This window comes from Loxodonta africana, chromosome 14, assembly GCF_030014295.1.
Source record: "Loxodonta africana isolate mLoxAfr1 chromosome 14, mLoxAfr1.hap2, whole genome shotgun sequence".
NCBI lineage: Eukaryota > Metazoa > Chordata > Mammalia > Proboscidea > Elephantidae > Loxodonta > Loxodonta africana.
Window position 1 is genome coordinate 18,179,831 of NC_087355.1, and position 14,859 is coordinate 18,194,689.

Sequence of the window (14,859 nt, forward strand, 5' to 3'; positions counted from 1 at the left end):
ACTGCTCTGACAAGAATCACAATAGAGGGTCCTGGACAGAGCTGGAGAAAAATGTAGAACAAAAGTCTAACTCAAAAAGAAAGACCAGACTTGCTGGCTTGACAGAGACTTGAGAAACCCTTAGAGTATGGCCCTCGGACACCCTTTCAGCTCAGTAATGAGGTCACTTCTGCGGTTCAGCCTTCAGCCAAAGATTGGACAGGCCCATAAAACAAAACAAGACTAAAGGGGCACACCAGCCCAAGCATAAGAAGTAAAAGGCAGGAGGGAACAGGAATGCTGGTAATAGGGAACCCAGAGTTGAGAAGGGAGTGTTGACATGTCATGGGGTTGTTAACCAATGTCATACAACAATGTGTGTATTAACTGTTTCGTGAGAAACTAGCTTGTTCTGTAACCTTTCATCTAAAGTTCAACAAAAAAAAATTTTTTTTTTTTAAGAAATCAAAAGATGCATTGCATTGGGCAAATCTGCTGCAAAGGACCTCTTTAAAGTGTAGAAAAGTAAAGATGTCACCTTGAAGACTAAGGTGCACCTGACCCAAGCCATGGTATTTTCAATCACATCATATGCATGTGAAAGCTGGACAATGAATAAGGAAGTCTGAAGAAGAACTGACACCTTCGAATTGTGGTGCCGGCAAAGAATATTGAATATACCATGGACTGCCAAAAGAATGAACAAATCTGTTTTGGAAAAAGTACAACCAGAATGCACCTTAGAAGCAAGGATGGTGAGACCGCATCTTTCATACTTTGAACATGTTGTCAGGAGGGATCAGTCCCCGGAGAAGGACATCACTCTTGGTAAAGTATGGGTCAGTGGAAGAAAGGAAGACCCTCAATGAGATGGACCGACACAGTGGCTGCAACAATGGGCTCAAGCATAACAATGATTGTGAGCATGGTGCAGGACCGGGCAGTGTTTCGTTTTGCGGTACATAAGATTGCTATGAATCAGAATGGACTCAATGGCACTTAACAGCAACTACAACGCTGAACAGATTTCATCAGAGCTTCCATACTAAGATGGACTAGGAAGAAAGGCCTAGAAATGTACTTCCAAAAATCAGCCAGTGAAAGTCCTACGGATCACCACAGTCTGATCCTCAACTGATCGTGGGGATGGTACAGGACCGGGGAGTGTTTTCTTCTGTTGTGCAAGGGGCCACCACGAGTTGGAGGCCAACTGTAAGGCAGCTAACAATAGCTCTGCTCAGCCACTTATTCAAAATTATTAATAATCTTTATTTTTAAAAGCAAGTGTTTCTGTTTTGAAACCCAATATTTTAGTTCTTGCTGCAAAAGACAGTTTAAAAAGCAGCACCATGCCTTTAGGGTTTAGTGAGCTGGGAAAAAAAAGCACATGGAGCCCCATCTTTTACTCCTAGGCTGAAACAGTAAGCCGTCCCCATGCCTAAGAAGCAGTGTGTGCCTTGCTGAGGGCGTTGCCCCACAGCCCCAGACCCACGTCTGGGCATTAATGATGTTAGTTATGTCATCTCTTGCAACCTGCTCTGGGGCTTAACTGGAGATTGCTTTCTGGATAGAGTAACGTCAGAACAGAAGCAAAACCCTCGTGGATAAATTCGTTCTCCTGTGAATCTGATTGCAAAAAGTGTATGACATTTACTTAATAAAAGCAGACTTCAGCAAGCCAGAGTTTTATCAATCTGGTGTTAGCTCCTTTGGAAAACTATTTCAGCTCTTATTAAACGTATGCTCTTCTTACCCCACGTAGGGTGGCCAGGACATCTAAGACTGCAACATAGACAAATGTGACAGTGGGACTCATTAGCAAATATCACCCAAGCCCAACAGTGGGACAAAGACTCCAGATATCCCTGTGGCTTTTAGTTACCAGGCTCTCAAAAATAAAGCACACGCTGAGGTCTTTCAATATTGAGAGGTTACATTTCCCTTTAAAGTGGTCTAAGTTTGAGTGGCGGTGACCAGATAAAGAAGCTAAGATCAACACCAAATGCTTGCAGATACAGTCAGTGACATTAATCATATTCACCGTGTTGCACAACCATCACCACTCTCTGTTTCCCCCCAAAATTTTTATCACCCTTAGCAGAAACTCAGTGCCCTTAAGCAATAACTCCATGTTTATAGTGTTTTGACATATAAAAGTTTGGTTTTTTTTTTTTTTCCCAGTGGTCACATAATCTACCTTTCCCTTTATAATTCTGCTTTTTATGAATACTTGATTTGGCTGGTCTCTTCCAAGCTTTCACGGTATGTTAATTTACATAATTGCTTTGTCTTTAATAATGTTTGGAGGAACATTCTCTCTTGATACTGACCTGTCTGCTTCCTTTCTGAGGCTCCTGTGTTTGCCCGTCTCAATGAAGTACTTTTATTTTTTCACAAATGCCCAAGCCATTCTTGATTCCAGGCTTATCTTCAGTGGAGGAACGAACAACTGTCATTTCACTGAAGCTTGCTGCCTTGAGTTCATTTTTAGATGATTAAAAAACGAAGGAAAATGGTTTAACAGTCTGGACCTCTTATTGTGACGATTTAGAGAGGGAATCTATACATCTTTCCCTGGAAAATGATCTTGCGTGAGAGAAACAGTAATGATTGAAATAAAATGCCTCTCTGGCATCTCCTGTGGGCCCTGAGTGCATTTTAATCCTAATTAAAGAAGAAGTCCAAGAGGGCCTTTCCAGAAGGAGCCGATTATAATCACAGCTCCATATGGAACACATTGAAGGTTACCACTGCAGCTGTTGAGCATTATAGCATGAAATTCACACTTTAAATGTCTTTACACTGAGGATACATTGAAAAATAGTTTATTAAACTCAGCCGTATGGGAGCTCTCTAGTGTTTTTCATATCAGGGGACGAGTAAAAGGCTCCCTCTTTATTTGAGTCTTGGAAGAATAATGCACTTTTATGCATTGATAGTCTATGAAATTTTTTGAATTGTTAGTGTGCCCTGGTTGTATCCCTCTTAGGATAACTGGCCATCAGTTTAGATCTTTATCTTTAGGCAGTGGATTTGGATTATTATTGACTAGAGGAAGTTTGTCCCTGGGTGGTGCCAATGGTTAACACGCTCAGCTGCCAGCTGAAAGGGTGGAGGTTTGAGTTCACCCAGAGACACTTCAGAAGAAAGGCCTGGAGATCTCCTTCTGAAAAATCAGCCACTGAAAACCTATGGAGTGCATATTATGACACAGATGGAGTCGCCATGAGTCAGAAGTGACTCAATGGCAACTGTTTTGGTTCAAAGGAGTTAAAAAATGGAAGTCCCACAGGTTTTAGGTCACATACTCCTCGGGGATGTTGAAGTACATGACAGGGGGTGTAAGTGAAAGGGCACTGAGTTACCCAAGTCCATCCTAGAATAAGCTGAAGTGCTAATGGCATTGACAGCTGAAAGATCTGGACCCCGACAGGCAAGACCAGAGATCAGTTAGCTATTTCGAAAATGGAATAAAGTTTTGGTGTTGCATTGGCAGTGAAATGCAAATATTTTGATGGTTAAATTTTTTTCCCCTCTTACCAGTCTAACAATTTTGCACCAATGATAACCAAACATGGTAAAGACCAATGCAAAAAGAAATTAACGAACTAAAGACAGGAGAGAAAACAGACCACAGCACTGAAATCTAAAGGTGATCCCGCCATCTGTTTTGGCTAATAATTTTCCATTTCCACCTTCACTCCAACACAACTCCGGAAATCTGTGCTGTAGTAAGTGTTAGTCGCAACTCCAAAGTAAACCCAGGCGGAGAGAAAGGCAGCCAGCATCCTGAGTGCCTTTACTCTGGCTGCTTAGTGTGCTAGCAGATTCAAGAGGGTGCTAGGTTGGGAAGACACCTTGGACACTGGTCAGAATCAGGAAACCAGGTGGTTCTGTCACTCTTTTGGTATCTTTGAAGGATGCATATGTACATGGGGACATTTGTTCATTGAGGCTTTGGTCCCTAAGCCCACTGTAGTTCCAGGTGAACTTGGCATCTGTAAATTTCATGACTCTTTTGCTCAGAATAGGCAGGACCCAGTGGTGTAGATGATACCTCTTTCTCTCTCACCATCTGAACCCTGCTTGTTCTTGGATAGGAATGGTAATGGAAAAACTTCCCACTTACCAATGAGGTAGGTGGAGGAAAAGCAAAGAAATGTGATGTCCTGGAAGCCAAGTGTCATTTGCCAAACCCATATTATGAATTGGGTCCCAAATTTCCAAAATATACAAAGAACTCTTAAACCTTATCAACAAGAAAATAAACAACCCAATTACTAAACAGCAAAAGATCTGGACAGAACTTCACCAAATAAGCACGCTCAACATCATCTGTCATTATGGAACTGCAAATTAAAACAAGATACGTTTGGTGCATTAGCACCAAAAATAAATACTAAAGTTGAAATCTAACAAAAATGTACAAGATCTCTGATGAATGAAATCAAAGAAAATCTAAATAAATTGAGACATATTCCATGTTGGTGCTAATGCAAAAGGTATGGTGATTTTAATTTCAAATTCCAAGTGTTCATTGCTGGTATGTAGGAAAACAATTGACTTTTGTATATTGTTGTATTCTTTTGTTGCTCATGCTTTCGATGTCATATCTAAGGATCTGTTGCCAAATACAAGGTTGTGAGGTGTACCCGTTTACTTCTAAGAGTTTAATCACTTTAGCTCTTATATTTAGGTCACTGATCTATTTTGAATTAATTTTTGTATATTATGTAAGGTAGAGGGTCTGTTATGGATTGAACTGTGTCCCCCCCAAAATATGTATCAACTTGGCTAGGCCATGGTTCCCAGTATTGTGTGCTTGTCCTCCATTTTGTGATCTGATGCAATTATCCTATGTGTTGTAAATCCTAACCACTATGATGTTAATGAGGCAGGATTAGAGGCAGTTATGTTAATAAGGGAGCACACAAACTACAGGATTAGGTTGTATCTTAAGTCAATCTCTTTTGAGATATAAACAAGAGAAGTGAGAGGGACCTGATGCCACCAAGCAAGAGCCAGGAGTGAAGCACGTACATTAGACCCAGGATCTCTGCACTGAGAAGCTCCTAGACCGGGGAAAGATTTATGACAAGAACCCTCAACCAGAACCAACAGAGAGAGAAAGCCTTCTCCTGGAACTTTTGCCCTGAATTCAGACTTCTGGCCTCCCAAACTGTGAAAGAATAAATTTCCGTTTGGTAGAGCTACTCATTTGTAGTATTTTCATTATAACAGCACTAGGTAACTAAGACAGGGTCCAACTTCACTTTTTTGCATGTGGAAACCCAGTTGTCCTAGCACCGTTTGTTGAAGAGACTATTCATTCCTCACTGAAAGGACTGAGCACCCTGTTGAAAACCAGCTGGCCATAGATGTGTGAGTTTATTTCTGGGCTCTCAATTCTATTCCATTGTGCTATATGTCTATCTTTATGCCAGTACCACACTGTTTTCAGTACTCTAGTATGTTTCAAAATTGGAAAGTGTGATTCCTCCAACACCGTTCTTCTTTTTCAAGATAGTTTTGGCTGTAAGATTTTTTTGTTTGGAAAAATAATAGCACGTTTGTTTTCTCATGAGATTATCCAGGAGAGAGAAAAATATGATGAGAGAGAGTTATTGAATTTTTTTACCTGAAAAAACCAGAGAGATTGAGATAAAATACTTAAAGGGAGGGATTGGTTTGAGATAAGAATACATGAAGTTCAAATATAGTAATAGGTAGGTACAGATTCTAATGGGGCCAGAACTTTGATTTCATCAGTGCTTCTGTAAAGGGCACACTTAGCATCTTCTTGAGTTTAGCACCCCAGGCTCTGTCTTTGTAGACGGATGTGCTGTACATCTTCTGTGTATTCATCCAGATCTTCTCTCTACAATTTTCCACCCTGCTCTCTGCCTGAGAAGGCTGATGGGTATGTTCTCTCCCACTCTGGCTTCCTGTAGGTTGAGCTTCTGTGAAGGGCCAGCTAAGTTCAAGGAAAGGGAAGATAATGAGATAGAAGTATTGATTCCCATGGTTCTCTCCTACCAGGTCAGTCTGAGTTGACGACATCTCTCTATTAAAGGCCACAGTTCCTGTTAGTTGGTCTTATTCATAGCTCTCTCTCCAGACTACAATAATTGTTCCCTTGCTTGGCCTAGAGCCATGACCTAGGGTCAAGACTCTCCTTTTACTTTATTACTTTGTAGTTCTTTGTTCACCATTGTCCCTTGAAACTTCTACTACACCCTGACCACACCTTTGTAAATAATCTCTTCATTAAAGTCAACTGCCCAGTTTGAGTGTGGCTATCTGGTTCCTGTCAGGTACCTGGCTGAAATCAGGAGGCATCCCCACTTTGGGGGTAAGATCCAATTATTTGAATTGGAAAATGTAGTTGGAGTGATTCCATAATGAAAAAAAAGAGGGCACTTCTTCAGCACGAACGCTGGTACACCATTTAAATGATACATTCTAGTGGCTGGCAATTTTTCACTGTGGACTATTTGAATGTGAGTGGCTTGAGCCACCTGCTTGTTTGCTAAGCCCCACACTGATTCTCCCCTGATTGAGCTATCTGAGCATGTACTGGAGAACTGTACTTCTGGACCCCATCCTCTGTGTCTCAGTGTTACTTGTTTGAGAGCAAACAGATCTGGCGCCCCTCCCAGAATCTGAGTCAGAACCTATGAGGGTGGCTCAGTTTAGAAAACTCCTTAGATGACTCTGATGTATTTAGGTTTGGGAAAAATAAGCCTTTTATTTGGTGTGGCCTTGGAATAAACCATTTTAGAGGCTTATGGAGACAATATCAAAGAAAGGTTTGTCAGGACACTGGAGGAGACCAATTCAAGCTGTGGCAAGGATTGCCAGTGTGGCTGATAGAAATAAGTTTTTAGTAAGTCAGTGATCATTCCTAGGTATGTTTATTCTAAAGAGAATAATCTTTTTAATAAATGCTTCCAGGACAACTGGATTTTCACAAACAAAAGAATTAGCCTGGGTCCATGCCTCAGCAGTTTTGAACAACTGCTTTACTCTGTAGGTGGTTTTATTTGTTTCTAATTATATCTGTGGCTTTGAAAATTTAATGATTGAACTGCTATGTAAAAACTGCGAGTCCTTTAGAAAAATGAATGTTCTTCTAGGAGAAATTATATAGTACTTAATAGAAAAAAACATATTTTATGTAAACCTAAAAACTGTTCTGATGTCCAGGGCAAGGGAGAATAAAGAAAACCAAAGACACAAGGGAAAGATTAGTCCAAAGGGCTAATGAACCACATGAACCATAACTTCCACTGGCCTGAGTCCAGCATAACTAGATGGTGCCCGGCTACCACCACTGACTGCTCTGACAGGGATCACAGCACAGGGTCCTGGACCGAGCTGGAGAAAAATGTAGAACAAAATTCAAACTCACACACAAAAAAGAACAGACTTACTGGTCTGACAGAGACTAGAGGAATCTCTGAGACTATGGCCCCCAGACACTCGGCTAACTCACAACTAAAGATACTCCCAAAGTCTACCTCTCAGCCAAAGATTAGACAGACCTATAAAACAATAACACACATAGTTCAACCATGTATACAAGACTAAATGGGCACACAAGCCCAGGGGCAAGAGGGGGCAAGAAAGCTGGATGAATGGGAATGGGGAACCCAAAATTGAGAAGGGGAGAGTGTTAACACATTGCAGGTTGGCAACCAATGTCACAAAATAATATGTGTATTAATCATATAATGAAAACCTAATTTGCTCTGTAAACTTTCACCTAAACACAGTTAAAAAAAAAAACTGAAAAATCAATCTCTTTAATATATTTATTAACATTTTTTCCTGCAATGTAAAAACTAGTTTAGGCCCTGAATAGCCAAAGCAATGTTGAAGAAGAAGAACAAAGTAGGAGGCCTCCCAATCTCAAAATATACTCTACAGCCACAGTGATCAAAATGGCCTGGTACTGTGACAGGCACATAGACCAAAGGAATACAACTGAGAACCCAGAAATAAATCCATCCATCTATGAGCAGCTGATTTTTAACAAGGGGTTAAGGTCCATTCACTGGGGAAGAAACAGTCTCTTAACAAATGGTGCTGGCAAAACTGGATACCCATTTGCAGAAATGTGAAACAGGGTCCATCCCTCACATCGTATACAAAAACTAACTCAAAATGGATCTAAGATCAAAATGTTAAAGCTATAAAGCTCCTGAAAGATAACATAGTATGGGACCTAATTTAAAAAAAAAATTAAACAAAACTACAAATGCACGAACAACAGACGACAAAATAGGTTAAGTGGGACCTCCTAAAAATCAAATACTTATGCTCATCAAAGACTTTATCAAAAAACAACAACCTATAGAAAAAATCTTCAGGAATGACATATCTGATAAGGGTCTAACCTCTAAAGCATATAAAAAAACTTCAACAACAAAAAGACAAACAATCCAATTAAAAAATGCACCAAGGACATAAACAGACACTTCACCAAAGGGGACATTCAAGCTGCCAAGAAACACACGAAAAGATGCTCATGATCTCAGCCATTAGACAGATGCAAATTAAAACTACAATGAGATAACATCTTACCCCTGCAAAAATGGCACTGATTTAAAAAAAAAAAATACAGAAAACAAATATTGGTGAGGACATGGGAAGATTAGAATGCTTATCCACTGCTGGTCGGATTATAAAATGATACAACCAGTATGGAAAATGGTATGGTACTTCTTCAAAAAGCTAAAAATAGAAATACCTTATGATCCCTCTCCTAAGTATATACCCTAGAGAGACACAAATAAACATATAAACAGCTATGTTCACTGCAGCGCTATTCGCAACAGCAAAAAGAAACAACCTAAGTGCCCATCAAAGGATGAATGGATAAACAAAATATGATACATACATACAACGGAATACTATGCAGCCATAAATAATAATGATGAGTCCTCAAAATATCTTACAATGTGGATGAATGTAGAGGACATTATGCTGAGTGAAATAAGTCTATCACAAAAGAGCAAATATTATATGATTGTACTTTTATAAAAAGACAAAAATAGACACATATACAGTGACCAATGCTCATTGGTGGTTACCAGGGATGGGAAAAGGGGAAACACTCTTGAAATAGTAGACAGCTGTTACTTTTGGTGATGGGAAAGGTAGCATTGAATGTGGGTGAAGTGCACACAGCTTGACCAAGGTGAATGATGTCGCTAAGAAGTACACAAGACAAAAGGATGTTTTCAGTAAAGGATATGACAAATACAATTTTGCAACACCACCAACAAAAACCTAAAAATATGTGAGTGGTTACACAAATACATATATAGGTATATATGTGTGTATGGGTATGAATACGTGAGTACAAATGTGGACACAGATAGATGTATCTACAGGCATACATACATACAGGCATGTGTGTGTATACATGTACATCTGTGTATATAATATACCACACGTGGGACACAGTTACAGACACTTTTTAGACATAAACAAACACCTTGCTAGACTGGTTTTCTGGGTTTGAAGGCTTAGGACTACAGCCTCATGAGACACCTCAGTTAATTGGCATAATATAGTTCGGGAAGCGTATGTCTTACATCCCAACATGGTGAGTAGCGTCTGGAGTCTTAAAAGCTTGTGAGCGGCCATCTGTGATACATCTATTGTTCTCTACTTGTCTAGAACAAAAGAGAAAGAAGGAAAACAAAGACTCAGAAAAGAAAGTAGTCTATGGGACTAATAGTCTACACAGACTACAGCCTCATCTACCCTGATACAAGAAGAGCCAGATGGTGCTCAGCTACCACTACCAACGGTTCTGAACAGGGCCACAACAGGTGGATCCTGACAGAATGGCAGACAAATGTAGAACAGAACTCACATCTTTACTAAGTCCAGACTTACTGGATTGGTTGAAACTAGAGGACTCCCTGAGACTATTGCTCTGAGACACTCTTTAAACTTAAATCAAAATTATCCCTTAAGGTCCCCTTTTACCCAAATAACAGATTGGCTCATAAAGACTGTCACCCAGGAGTAACAAGCTCCTTTAAAAAATCATCTACATGAGACCAAATGGTCAAAAATTATTCTAAAGTGGAGTGGACATTTAAGAGACAACTATTGGTCTCTACTCATCTGAAGCAAACTAGAAAGAAGGAAGCCAAAGGCTCATAGCAGAAATTAGTCTACAGGACTAAGAGCCCACGCTAGCCACGGACTCGTCTATCCTGAGAGCAGAACTAGATGGTACCTGGCTACCACTACTGACCTTTCTGACCAGGGACACAATAGATGGTCCCAGATAGTATGAATGTAGAACAAAACTCAAATTCTTTAAAAAAAAAAAAAAAAAGTCCAGACTTACTGGATCAGTATAGACCAGAGGAACCCTTGAGACTGTTGCTCTGAGACACTCTTTAAACCTGGAACTGAAACCATTCCCAGAAGTCATCTTTTCATTAAATACCAGGATAGCTCATGAAATAAACATTATCACCTGTGAGCACTGTGCTGTTTAAAAAAAAAAAAAAACTGTATGAGACCAAAGGGTCAATATTTACCCTAAAGCAAAGATGAGAAAGTAAGGGAGAGGGGGAGGGAATCTAGATTAATGGAAATGGAACAACCAGAATGGAAATAATGAGAATGTTGACACACTGTGGAAAATGTAACCAATGACCCCGAACGATATGTATAGAAATTGTTAAATGGGAACCTAATTTGCTGTGTAAACTTTCACCAAAAACACAATAAAATATTATTTCTTAAAAAATTTCTCTAAAGCTAGTAGATAAGAACTACTTTAGGTGAAGGGAACGACGACATACAATACAGGCAAGGTCAGCACGACTGAACTAAACCAAAAGCGAAGTTTCCTGAATAAACCGAAAGCTTCGAAGGCAAGCACAGTAGAGGCAGGGGGTTGGGGACCATGGTTTCAGGGGACATCTAAGTCAATTGGTATAATAAAATCTATTAAGAAAACATTCTGCATCCCACTTCGGAGAACGGCATCTGGGGTCTTAAATGCTGTCAAGTGGCCATCTAAGGTGCATCAATGGGTCTCAACCCACCTGGAGCAAAGGAGAGTGAAGAACGCCAAGGACACAAGGTAATTATGAGCCCAAGAGACAGGAAGGGCAGCATAAACCAGAGACTATATCAGCCTGAGACCAGAAGAACTGGATGATGCCCAGCTACAACTGATGACAGCCCTGACAGGGAACACAACTGAGAACCCCTGAGGGAGCAGGAGAGCAGTGGGATGCAGACCCCAAATTCATGTAAAAAGATCAGACTTAGTGATCTGACAGACTAGAAGGACCCCGGTGGTCATGGCCTCCAGACCTTCTGTTAACCCAGGACAGGAACCATTCCCAAAGCCCACTCTTCAGACAGGGATTGGACTGGACAATGGGATAGAAAAAGATGCTGGTGAAGAATGAGCTTCTTGGATCAAGTAGACACTTGAGGCTATGTAGGCATCTCCTGTCTGGAGGGGAGATGAGAGGGGAAAGGGGTTTAGAAGCTGGCGTAATGGACACAAAAAGAGAGAGTGGAGGAAGGAATGGGCTGTCTCATTAGGGGGAGGGCAATTAGGAGTACATAGCAAGGTGTATATAAATTTTTATATGAGAAACTGACTTGATTTGTAAACTTTCACTTAAAGCACAATAATAATAAAAAAGACATAGTAAGCACTATATAATGGTGGTTGTTGATGTTATAAATGGAAAACCAGGGGAAGAAATAAATACAAATAAAAAACAATGTTATTAAATTTTCTTTGTCAGAGCGATTAGAAAATGCCAGGTGTTAAAGCTGTATTTCACCAGCCCTCTGTCCTGCTGCGGTGCCTTATGTGTTGCTGCGATGCTGGGAGCTGTGCCACTGATACTTCAATCACCAGCAGGGTCACCATGGACAGGTTTCAGCAGATTTTCCAGACTAGGACAGACTAGGAGGAAGGGACCTGGCCAAAAACTAGCCAGTGGGGAGGGGAAAAAATTACTCTAAAGCAAAGATGAGAAGGTAAGGGGCAGGGAAACTAGAGCACTAGAAATGGTACAACCAGAACGGAATGAATGAGAATGATGCTACATTGTGAAAAACGTAAACAGTATCACTGAATAATGCCTGTAGAAATTGTTACACGGGAACCTAATTTGCTGTGCAAACTTTCACCTTAAACAAAATAAAATATTATTTAAAAACTAGTTAAGAGCTACATGTAGTTTTAAAAGCATAATTTCTTCAGGGAATAAGTTTCTGAAAGAGTCTATTTGTTGATATATTGTGTGGAGTAAATGAGAAAAGAAAGAAAGATCATCATGTTTTGTGAAAACCCCTTTTGAAACTTTTTGCTCTTTGGCTTATGTAAAAAACCCATTGCCATCGAGTTGATTCTGGCCCATAACAACCCTACAGGACAGAATAGAAATTTCCAAGCAGCAGCTGATGGATTTGAACTGCCAACCTTTTGGTTAGCAGCCAAACTCTTAACCACTTGAATTAGATACTAAATACAATGTAAATGGCAGAACATAGGAAGCAAGCAAAACATTTCACATGGGAAGTACTAAAACATTCATTTGTGCATATCCAAGTTATGTATCAAATGCCTAGAGAATAATGAGTTTCCCCCAGGGCAAATTATTTCTTTTTAAAAAATAACTTATTTGTTGTTGTTGTTGAGAATATACACAATATAACATACACCAATTCGACAATTTCTACATACACAGTTCAGTGACATTGATTACATTCTTCAAGTAGGTCAACCATTCTCACCATCCTTTTCTCAACTGTTTTCCCCCCATTAACATAAATGCTCTGCCTCCTAAGCTTCCTATCTAACCTTTCAAGCTGCCATTGGCTTTTGAGCTTATATAGATAGTTAAGAGAGCACAATGCTCAAGGCAGACATTCTTTCTAATTAAGCTAAACTGCTGTTTGGTTTAAAGAAGACTTCAGGGGATATTTTTGGTTTAAGGTTTAAACATATTAGGCCAATAGTTTCAGGGGTTCATCCAGCCTCAATGGCTCCAGAAAGTCTGGTTCCATGAGAATTTGAAATTCTCTGCATTTTTCCAGCTTTTGGTCAAATTCTTCTATAGAATCCTTGATCAAAAATGTTTAGAAATGGTAACTGGGTTCCATCCAGTTTTTTTGGTCTCATGGCAAAGGAGACAGCTGTTCATGGAGGCAATTAGCAGCACATTCTATTTCCTTTTCATATTCCTGACTCTCCTTCTTCCTCTGTTGCTCCAGGCAAATAGAGACCAATTGTTGTACCTCGTATGGCTGCTTGCAAGATTTTAAGACCTCAGGCACTACACAAAGAAACAGGAGGTAGAATAGAAACACTAAACATATTAGGCAATTAACTGGGTTGTTCCATGAAACCATGACCCTAACCCTCCCAATCAGGGAACCAGATCCCATGAGGTATTTGTATATAAGCAGCCTCCGGAGCTGCTTTTTTGCTTGTTATTGCTGTCGTAAATATATCTGTCACACAACATTTGCTAATTCAACTTTTTTGCAGATGTAAAACGTATTGACACCAATTGCATTAATTGGCTGTGCAACCATCACCCTTAATCAATGAGAATTTTCCATCACAGTAAACCAAAAATCAGCACTCCATAAGCAATAATCCCTCCTTTCCCTCCCTCCCACCACTTGTAACCACTAATAAACTTTGGTCTCTATACATTTGCCTGTTGTCTTTTTATTTCTTATTGTGTTTTAGGTGAAATTTTACAGCTCAAATTAGTTTTTCATTCAAAAATTTATATGCAAATTATTTTGTGATATCGGTTGCAGTCCTTGCAATGTGTTAGCACTCTCCCCCTTTCCCTTTCCACCCTGGGTCCTCTGAGTCCATTGGTCAAGTTTTCCTGTTCCTTCCTGCCTTCTTGTCTTTGTCTTTGGGTAGGTGTTGCCCATTTGGTCTCATATATTTGATTGAACTAAGAAGCACGATTCTCACCTGTGTTGTTTTATAGGCCTGTCTAATCTTTGGCTGAGAGGTAGACTTTAGGAATGGCTTCAGTTCTGAGTTAGCGGGGTGCCTGGGGGCCATAGTCTCAGGGATTCTTCTAGTCTGTCAGACCTGTAAGTCTGGTCTTTGTGAATTTGAATTTTGTTCTATATTTTTCTCCTGCTCTGTCCAGGGCCCTCTATTTTGACCTCTGTCAGAGCAGTTGGTGGTGGTAGCCAGGCACCATCTAGTTGTTCTGGGCTCAGGCGGGTGGAGGTTATGGCTCATGTGGTCCATTAGTCCTTTGGACTAATATTTCCCTTGTATCTTTGGTTTTCTTCATTCTCTTTTGATCCAAATATGATGGAACCAATAGATGTATCTTAGACTGCCCCTTGCAAGCTTTTAAGACTACTCACCAAAGTAGGATGTAGAGCATTTTCTTTATGAACTATGTAATTCCAATTGACCTAGATGTCCTCTGAGACCATGATCCCCAGCACTCAGCCCCAGTAACTTGGTCACTCAAGGTGTTTGACGTGTCTAGGAAGTTTCTATGACTTTGCCTTGGTCAAGTTAGAATGACTTCCCTATATTGTGTGTTGTCTTTCCCTTCACCAAAGTTAATTTTTCTACTATCTAGTTAGTGATTTCCCCTCTCCATCCCTCCCTTCCCTTGTAACGCTTAAAGATTTTTTTTTCCTGTATGTAAACTAATTCTTGGGTTTTTATAATAGTGGTCTCATACAATATTTGTCCTTTTGTGATTGACTTATTTCACTCAGCATAATGCCCTCCAGATTCATCCATGTTGTGAGATGTTTCACGGATCCACCACTGTTCTTCATCATTGCTTGGTATTCCATCGTGTGTGTGTACCTTAATTT